This window comes from Plectropomus leopardus, chromosome 8 (genome assembly GCF_026936395.1).
Source record: "Plectropomus leopardus strain MGB_pleo_1.0 chromosome 8, ASM2693639v1, whole genome shotgun sequence".
In the NCBI taxonomy this organism is placed as follows: domain Eukaryota; kingdom Metazoa; phylum Chordata; class Actinopteri; order Perciformes; family Serranidae; genus Plectropomus; species Plectropomus leopardus.
Genome location: NC_142183.1, coordinates 15,017,315 through 15,033,230, shown reverse-complemented (window position 1 = coordinate 15,033,230; position 15,916 = coordinate 15,017,315). Strand labels below are relative to the sequence as shown.

The window sequence follows — 15,916 nt, the reverse complement described above, 5'->3', positions numbered from 1 at the left end:
TTCTGCTCCCTGCATCTTTACGCATATAGCCGACACTGTTTGCCATGCTGTTTGTATCAGACTAGTAGGAGTCACTTGAACTTGACACTGATTAAGGCGCCATCTTAGTATTTTGGCTGTGTGTGTGTGTGTGTGTGTGTGTGTGTGTGTGTGTGTAGTGTGTGAATGGGAATATTCGGGGGGAGCAAGTTAGGGAGCCACTTCTTGGCAGAGAGTAGATGGGGGATGTGGGTCATCCCTCTATGGCCGCAAAAGTTGCACATGCAAAGTTTATTTTTTTTATTATATTAAATGGGCGCTTACAAATAATAATCCTGACGTGCAGACTGGAAGACGGGCAACTGAGGACACTGTGTGACCGTGAAAGTGGAGTGGGATACATTGCCAAAAGTGGCGCTGCCTCAGCGTCTCCCACTACCCGATTAACAAGGAACCGCTTCATAAAAACAACCAAAGGAGTTACCACACATCAATGGACGCCATAATAAGCATTTAAACGGCGAAAAAAATCAGTTTGAATCACAACAAGAGCTCATGCACAGGCTCCGAGTCTCTAATATTACACAGTGTCATTTACCCGATGTTTTATAAAGCTATATCCGTTTAAATGCAGGGAAATCAACAAAAACACAGTGTGTATAATCTGAAAGACTGTTGCTGGGAGAGAACACTGATTTACTTCTCTAAAGCAGAGGAGCATTTTTACACCAACCCCCCACAAGGTGCTTCAAACCAACACACACCCCCAATATCCTTCAACTATAAACAGATTTGGTAATATTGATTCAAATTCTGTTTTTGACTTTTGCGCAAGCGCAACCTTTGCATTCCGTTTGATTTCATTTCTTTTCACCCCCCTCTTTCCCTCCCCTGTTCCCCCTCCAGCCCTCCCTCCCTTTCTGCCTGGCTCGTCTAGTCGCACATTTCAAGTTCCCCCTCTCAGACACCGTGACGTCAAAAAACCGAGACCCGGCTTCCTCCCGAACACGGCGGGCTCACATGGAGGCTGCAGTTTTACGCATGCATCTGGGATGTGCTAAACCGAGAGGTGGCTGCGCTCTGACCTGCAGCGGCTGATCATCATACGGGAAGAAGTACAATATGACAGTGAAATTAATAAAGCTTAAACATTTATACATTTGAACACGTCTTTCCATTACACCAGATTACATCAGGCGTGAATTTAACGTTAAACCGGGTGGATCAACTGCAAGTCTGCAATTAAAAAAAAAAAAAAAAAGAAGCGTATCACCCCCCCCCCCAGATTTTTAGATGTTTACCCTCCACCGGGAGCTGCTCGTGTTATTGCCCATGCATGAGCGTTATGCAGACGCCCAATACAAGTCATCGTTTCCAGATTATATGGGAAACCAGAGCAGGCGATTCAATCCAGAAGAGAGAGAGAGCGAGGAAAAAAACATGAAAGGCTCCTTTCTGGTGGATTCTCAATGGATTAGAAAGCAGTGACGGTCACGTGGATGCAGTTGTGTAAAGACTGGCGGCTGTATCACAGCAATGCCCCTCTGCAGGCACACACTACTACCGGCTCTGAATCACGTTAGCGCTCATTCATCTCCAGTTATCTTATGGATTGCTATACTGGGCTGCGGTGTGCGGACCCGGAGGATGGCAGCTGACTGCTGGCAGCGTGCAGTAGCCTATAATCTCTCCCTGCCTATAGGGTCTGCTGCCTGTTGTATCCGAAGGAGGAAGGGAGCGGAGGCTGCTGGGGGTGGGGGGTGGTGGTAAGGGAGTTGTATTCTGCAGGAAATAAAAATAGGACGGAGTTGTAGGCTACTCCTGGCTGTCGCTGAAGTTTGATGTCGGATTGATTGGTCAACTCCAGCCTCTCCTACCTTCCTCCGTCTACTCAGTATTTGCTGGCTAAGCGGGAGAGCGCGCTCTAAGAGGATAAAGCGATACAAGCAGGTCCCAAACGCTTTTTGTCACGCAACGGAGGCTGTGATCTTAATAAACCCAGTGGCTAATTTATCACTCATTAATAATTTGGTAATTATTGGGCGCAACATGCACAGACTTTATCACAAAGTACCCCTGTGTGTGCAGTAGCTATAACCGCACTTGCAAGACTGCATTTTGTTTCCTTACAGTTAAGGCTTTTATTTGGCACTGTTAAAGCTGTAGAGTGAGTGAGGCTGCGCAGGGTGCAGAGTCTTGCTCAAGGGCACTTTAGCAGAGCTCTTGATCTTGGACATGGGACGGCCTTTATGACTAAACTGTCTGCAACACACCGGGATGTTCACATTTCCACTCATCACATGCTCTTAATAGAAACATGCTGCCAAAACTGAATCATCACGAGCTAATTCAGTCATCTGTGTGTGAAACGCAGTGTTTATCTTTCCACATATGGCAACAGAACAAGTTAACAGAGTGGATTACTGCACATATTTATGGAACTCGTTTCTTTAATCAAGACATTAAGCCTGCACGGGTATAACTAGCACATATTTTGTCATTAAACGCACCGTGACAATTAGATTGAAGTGAGATGGATTTGTAACATCATAAGGGGGGAAAATATGTCTTGATAAACAAATAATTGCATAAGAGCTAACATAGCCTACATCTGATAATTGCTTAAACGAGGGTTTCCATGTGCGCGGAAGTCGATGTGCTTGCCAATTATGGATGCTTATTTCACCTCCAGCAGGGTGTTGAATATGCATTCACAAGGTACCTTAATCCACGGTGTGTCTTTATATCTTAACGTGTTTCATGGCTTTTGTGATGCAAACTGATTAACACAATGGCTTTGTCTTTGAGTTCAATTATTCTTCAATTGACTCCTAAGAGACATTTACATACTGCATCATACTGTATACTGTAGCCCGCAGGCACCGCTGCTGCTGCTGCTGCTGCTGCTGGGGAAATGAGTGAAAGTGGTCAATGAGTTCTGCTCCTAAAGCATTCAAACTGTACTTTGACAGAAGTTTACCTGATAAATGTACAATCGAGCAAGTTATCAGTCAAATTCACTGCTTCTCTTATCATAAACAGTGGCTAAATGTGCACAATAAATTTTTAAAAAAGTACCAAGGGGCCTCTAACGCACATAAAACATTCACCTCTCCAGTGATTTTTCTCCTCTGCTATGGGCTGAAAGACAAACTATTAGTAGGATGTCCAACAGGAGACAGCGCTAATTCCCCAACATCTGGCGGGGTGTCAGAAACTTGATGAATTCCTTATCAGAGCAGGCGCACGAATCAACGCTAATAGGTCCCCGGAGTGAAGGCTTCGGCAAACGCTCACTCAGCAAAGCAGATGTTCGGCAATTGTGCTTTGCGTTTGTCTTTTGACAGATATATTTTCAACACTTTTGAGAGGTGGTAAATGGGAAAATGAGCAATTGACATAATGGGCCGCTGCTCTGCCCTGAGCGCTGCTGTGGTGATGCTTCGCCCCCAAACCGGCGCAATAACAAGTAGTCCCCCTGAGTAGAAGGCTAGTTTTATGAATCATTGATCTGCAGGTTATGGGAGGAGGTAATGTGATGAGTTTAAACTGTAAGCACTCTCAGCTATAACCATCTGCAATTAAATCTTTGATTAAAGCTGCAATACGACTAAGTGTTTGTCGTTTTAAACAGCTGAGGAGTCAACAAAAGGTTGCTTTTGTTACAGAGTGCATGAATGGAGTGATTCAACACTTCCAACAAACGTTTCACCTGAGAGCCGCCCTCGACCCGGGACAGCCTCCACCTCACAGGACGGCTCTCCCCCGAGGGGACGGACAGGAGGGCTCTCATATTCATCAGCCTTTCAAAATAAAGAGGACAATGCTCGATAATGTCCCCCCTTTTTTTCTGGAGACAATGAATTGAAATTGGAAAGCGCTTTTCCATTATTTTAACACTCCATGTCCTTTCGTGGTGATTTCTCCGCGCTTGCGCACTGCTGTAACCTCTGCAAAGTTCTGCAACATCGTGGAGTGGAAGGGACGCATGTGTTTTAATATCATGATACACGTGTTGCACAGTGGTGGCGCACAAAGGTATTTCCCGTGATATATGAATAGACAGATCAAGTGCATGAATGAACAAGCAATAAATAAATAAACCGTACAGCATTTGTTCCTTCACAAAAAATAAAAATAAAATAAAAAAATATGTCAGTACTACAACAGAGTAAGAAACAAAATGAGCCCGCATCTCCTCCACAACTCCGACTTGTGCCCCAGAAATGCCACTCAGCGCAGAAAAAGGCGAGCTGTGGTTGCATAATGTTTGCGCAATCTTTAATCCGTTATGGATATGCATGAGGCAGGGATAGCACTATGAATAACTATTCGCTTGATCCTGCCTCAGCACGTGCGCGCGCGATTCCTGGCATCACACAAACACAGAAAGAAACAATGAAAGACCATTTCGCTTAAAGTTTTTTTTTCACTGTAATTCTCCATTCAGGCAGGTGGTGGGAGGCTGAGCCGCACAGACTTAGTTCACCGTTTGTTTTATTTTTTTATTTATTTATTTCGACTATAGAAGCAGAACCTAGTCACATTTGTAGACAATAATCTTTGTGATGTAAATTTATGGAGCACATGACAAAAAAATGTCACGGCGATGATTATAGAGAGTTTTAAACCAGAAGGCGCTCACATTAGCAATATTTATATTTTTGGATTAGTTTGTTACTTACAGTATATAGTTCAAATATTATTTACGCAGCTTTTTTTATTTACCTCCGCATCACTCTCTCCATCCCCTGGTAATAACGCTCCCTTCAAATGCAATAAATACCGGCTGTGTGCCACCTTCTCTAGGAACACTGGAGTAATTATTTCCCAAAAGATTAACAGTTCTGAAAGAACAGACCTGTTATGATTCAGACTAACATGGTGCTATATTGGCACCTTCTGTGAGACTAAATATTCTTCATCACGCATGCATGATAAACTTTTCCAAGTGTTGCCTTGTGCAAAAACACTGCTGCAGACACACTTCTTGCACTGCAGTTGCTCATCAGAATGTTAAATGAAAATTTAAGGATGATTTATGACAATAATGCATCTTTGCTTTCCTATGTAAGGGCGCAGGTTTCGTTTCATCACTGGAGGGGGCACATATGAAACGAGGGGAGTTTGGGGGGGGGGTTCTGCCAGAAAAAGTTTAAACATCAAACACTTCATTTCTTTTATTGTGGTGAATTTTTACGCACAAATTTTCTGCATCAGTCTATGATGTAAATATTACATTTTGTCAAAATAAAAATCTTCAGCAACTTTTATGTTTCTATTGGAAGGGACAAATGCATAATCTAAATATTGGGAGGGGGGCTTATCCCCTGCATTCACCCTGAAATCTACTCATATGTTCCTATACATGTGTGAAAAACAGAAATGAATTTAAATAAATCAATGCTTTGTTATTAGATGAGGATGCCACAGTTACTTTATAGACATCTGTGATGTCTTACTTTAATCACTTTGACCTCGAAAATGCATGTCAAACATTAAGTGACACGGAAAAGAAACTCATGCAAAGGTTTCTTCAAAAAAAAAAAATCTTTTGTTTTCATGGGACATTGACAAAATGACTGAGTATTCCTCTGTAACGTTAAGAATCACTTAAAAAGAGGAAATTAATTTTTCTGCAAACAATAAATTTCCTTTTGTGCATTTTCAGCATCTTTCAAGAGGATTACCAAAGCTAGGAGCCACTTAAGAAATATTTCTGTGAGTGTTAACATCCGCGGTTTATGGCCACAGGCACCATTGTAAGCATGACTATGAGTGGAGAGAGGAAGCATGACACATAATAGCAAACAGAAGCCTGAATCCATCACAACAACAACAATGAAGCCTGGATTTTCCATATGAAATGCCCAGGCCCTTGTTGCACTCCACGATGAGAGGTGATCCAGCAATAAGGTGTGTTTGGGCAATCGGGCCTTACAGGAAAGGAGCAGGTTTGTGGATGAGTGGCAGGGGGTTCTGCTGCTAAAGGAGAGTGATATTCAACAGCTGTGTTATACAGGTTTTCTACAGCCATAATAAAAAGTGTTAGACATAGCACCAGTTATTTTCCTCCCACTTTTCCACTAATCTAGACTCGACTCTCCCACTGTGCCTTTTGGCCCAAACAGTGCACCGACGGCTCATATTTTCACAGCATTAGACAGACTATTATTCTGTGGGTTTTGGGCATTTTCGCGGTTCTGTCTTGGACTAGACCAACAGAGTGGAGTCGAAAGCATTTTCTCCCCCAGAAGTATCAACAATCACTTCTATCATGATGGGAAACAATACAGTGTGATTGCACATCTTCAACTTTGTGCCAAACTCACTGGACAGTACTGATTATTTTTTTTTCCTTTCTAATAATGGTCACCATCCTGGGACAATAACAGGCGAGCAGGGTTTGGAGCGGGAGGAGGAGGTGTAGGAGGAGAGAAAGGAAGCAGGTAGGTGGGCCTGGTGAAGAGAGGGGGGGTGGGAAAGCCAGGTGCTGGTGGAAATTGGCAGGCGATTGCCAAAGCGACCTCATGCCAGGATAATGCATGGGGCCATAGGTGTCCCCCAAGCCAATCCCAACCCTCATGCTGATAGCTTTTCAATGCCTGTGGGACAATCTCTACAATAATTGCTTTTCCTGTTTCAATTCTGCTCTGAGGGCCAGTAACAAAAGAGAGGGGACTTTGTTTCTCACAACCATTGCAAAAGTGCATGTTGTGTAGTATTTGGAGACATTATTTGTCACCATATAGCTCTAAATACAAGTACAATTTTTCTTATGTAAAACAACGTAAGCAGTGGTTTTTAGACTGAGTGTGTGTTTTCAAAGTTTGTACACGGCCGTGTGATTGGCAGATCTCTCCTTAATATATTGCACATTTTCCTTCAGGAGGTTGTAACTTATCTCCTGTTTGTTAAAAAGTAACATAGCCAAATATTTTCATTTGCATCTCTGAGCTCTGAGACACTCTATCCATCCTCTGCTATGATGACCGATGACATATTTCTCTCCTGATGGAGGGAGTGAAGCTCAGCGGGCCTGGCAGAAACCTAAAACCTCTCACCACAGTTCCCTGAAAACTCCCCAAGTCAAGGGAAAGTTTGACTTCTTGCTCTGACAATAATTTCAAAAAAGTTTTTTTTTGTAACTTTTTTTTTGTAATAAGCTATTCTTGATTTTTGTTTCTTCTTTTGTTCCAGTACCCATCTGCCTTACATCTGTGGTAAATATATTTACAAATAAAGAATTATTTCTCATTTTGTATACTAATTAAACTAAAACTACAACTTTTTCAATAATACCACTGGATTTATTAAGCTGTTTATCAAATAATAAATTCATAATAAATTATTATTATTATCATTATTATTATAAATACATTAAATAAATAATCATTATTATACATTAATCAGATGGCTTGTAAAATCCTGCTAACTTTAACTTTTAAAAAAGTGCTTGTTATTTTAATGGTTTGATGAATGCATTTGAAGTTAAAAGAAGCCTACAAGGCCTCAGTTTTCCAGCTGCAGTAACTCTCCTCTTAGCTCCTTGCACAACTCAAAATACCAGAAAAGGAAAATGTTCGCACTTCTAATTATTACCGACCCACTTGTCTTGTTCTTGAAAAGGTTTGGGCGCAATGAAGTCAAGGAAACCGAGTTCAATCAAAACAAGGCCAATTTCTATAGAAGGGGAACTCTTTACGCACCGGTGCAACGGTGAGGAAAACCCCCTCATTAAGAGGAACTGTTAAATAAGTTCAATTAATAACCGTGTTGCGTCGGCAGAAACGAAATTCACTCGACTTTTCACGGGACAAAAAAAAAAAAGAAAAAAAGAAAAAAATCAAACCACCATCAACTCTTTAATTTGTTTAAGTAGACTTATTAATGCTTTTGTTCTGTAATGAATCGTTTCAGCGCGTTTTATTCTCTGCTGCGTAAAAGAGCCAAATAAAGATAACGTAATTAAGATAGATTTCTCCCCTAAATAAAACAAAAGGGTGAGGGGCTATAAAGCTGTGTGTAGGTCACGATACAGTTTAATGCCGAGAAACGTTACCACGCAGGCAGTTTGTTTTCATTCTTGCGGAGCATAAATAATGTAGAAACCTCGCCTGTCTGTCACTTACATTTAATATGCCGTCGTTCATGCATTAGAAATGAAGGTGGTGGAAGCTGTTGTAAAAGGTGATATTATAAGACGTGACATTGGCTCAACCTTCAACGACCAAGTTCACACCTTGAGAAGACATTATGAACATGTACCCCTTTCTAAAAAATTTAAATATGAATTAATAAGTGAACAAACTTACTTGGTAGCTTAAAAATAAAAAAAAGAGAGAGAGGGAGAGACGATTTTAAAAGAGACCAGTGCGTCCTTTCAGTAGTAAAATAACTCTGCAGGTTTATGAAGTGGAGTCAAATCTCAGTTTCATTTCCAGCGTTTTACAGTCAGCTTTATGTTGCAGAGCTCTCCTCTCACTGTGTGAAACTTTTCATATTCTGCTGAAATTGGCAACAGTGTGCCAGTCCAGTACCTCGTTTAATTTACCTTGTCTTGGGAATGATTTTTCTGTATTACCTAAATAAGGTGAAATCTGGGGCATGCAGACTCTCTACTGCTTGTCGGAATCAGTGAAGTGTGAAATTGCAACACCAGACAGCCAGGATAATAGCTCAGAAGGGGGCTAATGTCCCTGCTACATTCACAGAACATTTTTATAATGACTGAATTAAAAGGAGAAAGGTATAGATTTATGCTCTAGTCAGTTTTCCCCCTTTCTATGAGTGATTTAGCTTTCTGTAGGTGCATTTGTCCTGTTTGGATGAATAGATTTATAACAAAAATGTTATTTGTAAAATGGAAATAACCTGTGCAGAGCAGCAGTCTGGCCTTTCCTGGCACTCATTTGGGACCTTTAGGACCCTCCTCTCTCACCCAAAGGGGGACCAGTGTGAACAATTAATATTATTGAGGGCTGTTTCTGTTTAATCATCCCTCCAAAGACATTCAGACTCACATACATGACCAGAGAGAGGGCACACATGCACCTTGAAACTCTGTCAAACCTCCTTCTTCTGTCTGGCCCAATAACACACACACACACACACACACACACACACACACACACACACACACACACACACACACACACACACACACACACACACCCTTGTATTCCAGCACACACATAAATTACATGGGGATTACTGAGACATGGTTCTGTTCTGTGAGAGATGTCACCAGCAGGGCCTGATTTGTCAGGCTTTACTATATACCTAAATTCAGTTGGTAATTTGTCTGCTTTTAGATCATTCCAAATAGCCCCCCAAATCCCTGCGACTCACCATTTACCACTCCCACTGGTGTTAAACCTAATCTTTCCTCCGACTGGGGTCACCATTCTAGTGGTCTTAGCTCTCCAGCCACTGGACCAACTCCTACCAACTTCATCAACAGTCTGTGTCGCATAAAAGCACACATCAGACACAATAAGTACTCATTTTACTCAGAAATGTAATAGGAGGGCAGGCCGGGGCAGCATAGGTGCTGAAAATGCAGTGATCAGGTGGATTAGGATTAGGATTTATCCTGCAAACTAGTAATAAATGCTAAAAGTCAGTCTGGGATTTCCTTAATCAAAAGCACCAAAGAAGAGAAACTGTGGGAAATCAATCAAAAAAGTTTATCGACTATTTAGAAAATACAGAGCACCATCCCATACACTCATAGTAAAGCCAAAGTAATGCTTCTTTTAAGGATGTTGTTCTGGTGATGTAAAAATGTTCCAGATAATCCGAGCTTGTTCTCAGACTCAGAACCTCATGAAATCTGTTTAAATAAGCATGTTTTCATGTACTCTCAAGCCCATAAACTAAACCCAACCCTCTTCATTAGGAAGATATAGTGTTTTTAGATTGTTTTGATGTGGTCGGGGAGCAGACGGACCATTGGCTAAGCATTGGAAAGAGCAGACAGACAGACAGTCCAAGCGGTTTAGCCTTGTTTAAAATTATTAATCCACTTCTAATTCCAGCTGGCCCCCTGGCAGCATAGAACCCTATCAAAAAAATCAGCGCCTCCATTGTGAGGCCTGGCAGAAGGGGACTGGGCGTATTTTTTCTGCTCCAATCAGTTTCTAGAGGTTGGGCGATTAAAAAAAGAATCCCAAACCCCCCCCTTCCTCGCACAGCGGGGGAATAACGGAATCATTAATTCCCCATTAATTTCAGAAAAAAAACAACGAAATGTCGACTCGATGTAGTGCCTTACAACAGAATAAAAAGCCAGGAGTAACAGAAAGGAGCGACAAGTGCTTTTGGTTTCCCGAAAAGTGTTCAAGGGCGACATTCCAAAACCCTCGGTATCTGTAAAACACCGCAATGTGATGTTTTACATTCAATATAACCAAAATACAGAAAAAACGCAGTCTTTAAAAGTTTCATTTATGGGTGCACAGGAACATGACTTGAGGTCGTGTCATTTCACCAACTTCATAAAAGCAGATATTTTGTGGGAGTTTGAGGAACTTTTTGTTTTTCAGTTTTGCAACAATGTTCCTTTACCGATGTTGAAGCACTTAAAGAGGCGTCTGTTTGGGGCCAGTACATTAAAATACATCTGAGGTCATTATGTGTGGTCGCAGCAGTTTGTACGTTTGGGAAAAGATTATAACTCAAATGTCAAACCCAGTACACAGTTGACACAAGCGTTCCTATTCAAACACACACTCACAAACACATCCAAGTTTTCAGGAGGTGGACAAAATAATGTAAACAAGGTCTTTAACCGTGATTTATAACAAGTGCAAACATTGTGATGGACCACATTCAGGTGCTTGCTGATTGCAGTATTGACAAATGAAACTCGTATATCTGTTATTAAAACTAACCTATTGGTGACAGCTCACGGTTTTCTTGTCAGTACAGCTTAAGATTTCGGGAGGGACACAGAGGACATGTCCCCCTCTATAAAAATACACTTATATAAAAATATAAGTAGCAGAGTAATTTCATTCTGATGGAATTAAAGACATTTCCACCTTAAATTGATGCAGAAATGGCACAAACTGGTATATAAAAATTCACCAAAATGCCAGAAATAATCATTTGATGCTCAGATTTCCTGGGGAAAAACCGTCAACCTCCTCCATTTCATATCTGCCCCTCCCTGCCCCTGTGCTGAAACAAAATGACACCCATGAGAGCATGACTCTATGGGTATCAAAACAAATAAATGAATGTGTTAATGAGTAAAAGATATGCTACTATTTGTACTGTATGTTACTATTATTTTTTATGATTATTTTTAGGGCATTTCTCACCTTTATTGACAGGACAGCTGCTGACAGATAGGAAATTTGGGATAGAGAGAGAGAGGGGGAATGACATGCACTAAAGGTGAGCTAGAGGTCGCCCCATAACTTTTATTTATTTATGTTTTTTATTAGTAATTATGAGCGGGATGCCCTTTTTTTTCTTGAGCACCAGTCCCCAAAAATGTCTGTGCACGGCACTTAGGAAGTGATAGCAGCCACTATACATAGTGGCTGCTATCACATATACTTAAATGTATAGAGGAAGACACAAAGTTTGACAGAAAAAGAGGAAAAGGTAGAATATTGTTAGTCATTTTTGCAACCAATTCACCTGCAGTATGGGCACAGATGAGTCAAAGTTGTGTAAGTAGTTTCATTGCTTTGACATCTCACAAATTAAAAGTGATAATGGCCTGAATTCTTATTTCACATATGGTACAATGCTTTAAATGACATGAAAACCAACATGTTATTATGACCCACCTTGAAGGAGTCTTTGTGATTAAGTTACTACACGTCCTTTTTCTGTGACAGGTTTACATGCTTGTTCATAAATACAAGGATGTTCCAGGCTGCTAACCTCACATACAGCAGGGTGGCAGGCAGAGGGGGACGGAGGGGGGGGGGGCAATGTCAAATCTCTGAGGGGACAAAGAGGTGGTTCTGCTCCGTCTCTCCCAATGTAAACACCATACAGCAAGCACACTGATGCACGAGCACACAGCCAGCGAATGGGTTTTGATTAGGACGCACAGTCTGGCCCCAAGTGTGGGCCCCTATCATCACCCTTTCATGAACACACACACTTACACGCACATAAATACATACAGACGCACACACACACACACACACAAACACAGACACACTCATGGGGCCATTATAGCTGTCTCTGCTCAGAGTGACAGCCTTTCATATCTGTCTGTCTCCAAGCCAAGTGGTTATCATCGATGCACCCAACCATTAGGAAATGTCACAAACACACAAGCCGGCGCGCATACACATACATGCATACATATACGCAAGTACACGCACATGAACACACACACACTTTTTTGCAGGAAATGAGGTCCAATTAGATGTAATCAATGGCGGATAAGTAAAAAGCATTTCAAAAAATTCAATGCTTTTAATTTTTTTAAATTGATTTTTCCACTAATTTCTCTCTCTCTCTCTCTCTCTCTCTCTCTCTCTCTCCGTCTCTCTGTCTCTCGCTCACACTCTTTCTCTCCCCATCTCTCAGGGTGACTTTTGAGCGCTCCGAGATTGACAGAACAAAAGAGATTGTTGTGGAGATACTAATTATTTAATGAATTCTTTATTTATTTTAAAAGTTCCCTGAGTGGCGATGTGCCCAGACTGTTACAGTAGATGGAAAATTACAGGCTGGAAGACAGTGAGTGACACATGAACAGAGGCAGAGGGGCAGGGGGTGGGCCATGCCATCCAAACATGCCCATGCCCTTAAAAGCCATGGCAACCCCCCACCATCCTCCGACCCTCCATCCTGCCAGATCCCCCGATCCCCTTCAACCCCTCCCCACCTCCATTTGCCACATTCCACATTCAACAAAACTGCCATATTAATCATGTGTGCTCACTTCAAATCCAGCTTCAGAGGGCTTTTTTTGTGTAACGCTCCGTTCAAAGTTCCAATTTTCAAGAAACAATCCCTAAAATGACAACAAATGACGACCAATTTACCTCAGCGAGGGGTCGCATATCCACTGCAATGAATGCAAACCGCTAAAATATCAAAATGATGTGTCCTCTTCCCCCCCAAAACCGATAAGTAGGGCATGGGGAGAGTAGGCCAGTAAAGACCGGGTCATTATTGATTTGACAAGTGAGTGAATAATTCATCTCTAGTGGCAGGCATCAGCTGGGACGGCCGTTTACGACTACCACTGTTACTACGAGAGACGCATCCCAAATCTGACCTGTCCTCAGTGTCTAGCTGTTGAGTCAACCTTTAGCAGGAACCAAATCTAACCCCCAGAAAAACTTTCCTTTCTTATTATTCATCATGAGCGCAGCATGATTGACATCTTTGTGGGATATCTGACAAATACAAAATAATACTGACATTAACAGGGAACTACTGCCATTATCAAAATTCATACATGTTATTCTTATGGTCTAAGACAGCCCAAAAAAAAAATAGTAACTGTAAAAACTCAAATTTTGTGATGTCATCAAGTATAACATTTGTAGCTGCCCCACAGACAATGAATGGTGAAAGATGTTATAGATGAGCATCCAGGGGAATGTTCTGAGATATGGGCACATTTTCTGTTTCCTAACTGAGGACATTACAATAAAATAAAGCTCACTTGGGAATTTAATAAAACAAAAAACAGCAAGTCCACAAAATCAGGCTCTCACTCACTGTCTATGGAGCAGCTCCAGACTATATGACATCACAAATGAGACTTACTTCTCTGGTTTCTGGCTTTGAGAGAGAAAGTTCACAAATATAGTTGAATATGCCTATGAGCATAATTGTTTAAGATTCAAGACTTTTTTTGCCATTTGCTCCAGTACAAGTGTAAAATGCCACTGTAATTTTTGGGTACATTGTTGTGTGTCTGGCTCAATGTGTGGCTCAAGGATGTGCGTTTTGTCTCAACATTGTACACATGACACTGGGATTCTGGGGTTATACCGCGGAAACTTTTGGCACATGAATTCTGGTGAATTTCTCTACATCAATTCATTCAAAATCTTCAATATCATCAGAATAAAAGTCTTGTGATGTTACCTTGTTTTTTTAATGGGGGGGGGGGCCCAAATGTTGAGGGGGACTCTGTGTCCCACCCTCTGAAATCTACACCTATGGTGTGGCTATTTAATTGCAGGTAACTGAACTATGACAGCTAACGTTAATGACGGTTGATTAATTAGCAGTCACAAATCAGCCCATTTTCACCAGAAATGGCCAAACCACGCGTAGCCCTGCAGTACACTAATACTAGACCAGGGAGTTATAATAACAGCAATTTGTAGAGTTTAATTATGATTATTATTACATTTGCTAATGGTTATTAAAGACAGGTGTGTGTTGTAGCACACACTGTGAAAAGAAGCTATTTGTTTTAACTTAAAAAAAAAGTTTGTGTCCTAGCTGTTTTAAAATTTTAAGTTGACTGAATTTGAGATGATAAGCTGAATCATTACAAATTTACCTCAGCTTGTCTTCTTAATAGCAAGTCATTCATTCATCTATTTATTTATTTATTTATTGAATTACTTGTGGGGGCATTTTAAGCATATTTGAATATTGACTATATACCATAATTACTGCCTTGATGTCTGAAGTCAGTCTGTCATGTAGCCTCGCACTCTCATAGTGTACATCCCGCGCCCCACCTCTGTCGGCCTTCCTCACTTTATGGGAACTCCTCTTATGGTCTCTGGTAATCATTCCAAATGTTCCATTCAATCCCAGATTTTGTATGATTTCCTCAGCCAAGTGCTGCTTAATTTACGATCATTTCCAGCTTCCCTGTAGCTCTTGGCCAGCGGGACACAAGGACAGCTTTATGCATGGGTGTAATTCACACACTCATTGGCAACGGCCCCAGCAACTGCCTGCTTTACAGAAATACTGATTTACACACTACCTCAGCAATAGGAGATATAAGAAAACAGATAGTTTTGACTGGCTGAGTCACGTTCGAAGCTGTTGCCTGCTAAACGCAGATGTGACTGCTGAGCTGTTAATATAAATCAGACATCCGCCATTCGTGCCAGTACTATGGTGCTTGGCGCATGAATAACTGCTAGTTAGTCAGTGGTTACGACATGCACAGTAGTGCAAATCTGCTATAAGTCAATCTTGTTAGTGCTAACAAAAACACAGGGGAGATGAAAAACAGCCCTTGTGGTGGTAACCTCACTGAAAGGTCGTAGGCTGATTCCAGGATTTAACTCACTAATGCCCAGTGACCATCTGAGACTAACAAATCACACGGCCTGCCATGATTTCAGTTCTTGATTTCTTCCAACAACATAAACGGGCTTTTTTTTTTTTTTGTTTTGTTTTTTTATCATACGACTCAGGTTTTAAAGTAAAAATCAGAATGTCATGAATTCTTTGACACACACACGCACCTTGTGAGAAAATGACAAGGAGCTGAGCAACCCTGAACCTATCCCCATCTGTACACAATAAAAAAGAACTCCTGCAATTTATTCTACAATAAAGGAACAGTCGTGCTCTTGAAAAGAGCTCTCCGGGTGTGTGGAGCGCAGAAAGGCAGAGTTAGTTTCAATCTGTACTTGGACTACCTGCTGAGTTACCAGATCCCCAGCGAGTGTGAAGTCAAGCAGACTGCTTCTCTGACTCACGCTGCCTGCCACCACCTCCACGCTGCATCATGATTTATTCCCTGACAGCGAGAACTTGGGACTGTAAGATTAAGACGCGTTCTGCGAGATTCCTGACACTGATCACCTGGTGGAGAGAGTCATGTAAGACAAGCGTTTAGGCACGCACGCATAAAGCATCTACACCCACTGCTGGTGCTTACTCAGATTTAGTTACGTATATCCATGTACAATACATATGTCCACACACCAGCGCAAACACTCACAAGTTGCCTGTCAGTAGGTCAAGA

At 41.5% G+C, this 15,916-nt stretch overlaps 1 protein-coding gene across 1 annotated transcript in view; it reads right to left on the bottom strand.

Moving 5' to 3' along the window:
• zic6 (zic family member 6) overlaps positions 1 to 15,916 on the bottom strand; it is a 66,918-nt gene that overhangs the window by 17,623 nt on the left and 33,379 nt on the right. The gene's annotated exons all lie outside the window — the stretch shown is intronic.